At 69.5% G+C, this 650-nt stretch overlaps 1 protein-coding gene across 3 annotated transcripts in view; it reads left to right on the forward strand.

Moving 5' to 3' along the window:
* CTBP1 (C-terminal binding protein 1) overlaps positions 1 to 650 on the forward strand; it is a 13,942-nt gene that overhangs the window by 531 nt on the left and 12,761 nt on the right. The window contains exons 1-2 of one of the 3 annotated variants that reach the window (XM_014533485.1): positions 203 to 207; positions 502 to 504. The exons of the other annotated variants lie outside the window; for them this stretch is intronic. The gene's annotated coding sequence lies outside the window, so the exon portion shown is untranslated. Of the gene's footprint in view, positions 1 to 202; positions 208 to 501; positions 505 to 650 lie in introns of those variants that run through there. 3 annotated transcript variants of the gene reach the window in all.

The following is a 650-nucleotide window of genomic DNA, read 5'->3' on the forward strand; positions in this document are numbered from 1 at the left end:
GTCCAGGCAGCAGGGTCAGACTGCCGCCTGCTCTGCCCGTGGCCCGAGGACCCTGACGTGTGGGTGTGGCTGTGTCGTGTGGATCGTGTGGATCTGCTGGCATGAGAGTAGGCGCTGACCAAGTCACTTAGCAACGGCAGCGGGAACCTAATTCTCGCGGAAACGAAAGTGACTGCTCTCAGGTGGAGCCGGGGGCGGGCCTGGCGCGTTGCTCTCTCCGCTGCGCGGGCGGCGGGCGGGCCTGAAGCAGTGGTCTGGCCTTGCAGATCCCACGCAGGCCGCTGGCCGCGAGTCTTGGCATCTCCGCACCTTTGCTGTTTGTGAAGGCGGTGGGTGGGCAGCGCCCGCGGGAGCAGTGGCCGTGATGGGCGGGTGGCAGTGGGGGCTGGCGGACACCCCCTCCTGGCTGCTCATCCTGAGCCCTGGACGCTGGCCCGTGCGGTGGGCTCCTGCGAGGGGGCGGGGGGGTGGCCTCGGAAGCCGTGTCCCCTTCGCCCAGAGTCGGTGCAGCTGCCTCACTCGGGAGGAGCTGGCTTTCGTAACTCTGAGCCCTCGCGTGTGGGAGGTCGGGGTCTCGCTGCGTCCGTGTCCACCCTCTCTGCCCGGCACCATCCTGCCGGGGTCGGGGGCAGCCAGGCCGCAGCCTGAGG

The sequence above is a fragment of the Myotis brandtii genome, unplaced genomic scaffold (genome assembly GCF_000412655.1).
Source record: "Myotis brandtii unplaced genomic scaffold, ASM41265v1 scaffold986, whole genome shotgun sequence".
Classification (NCBI taxonomy): Eukaryota; Metazoa; Chordata; class Mammalia; order Chiroptera; family Vespertilionidae; genus Myotis; species Myotis brandtii.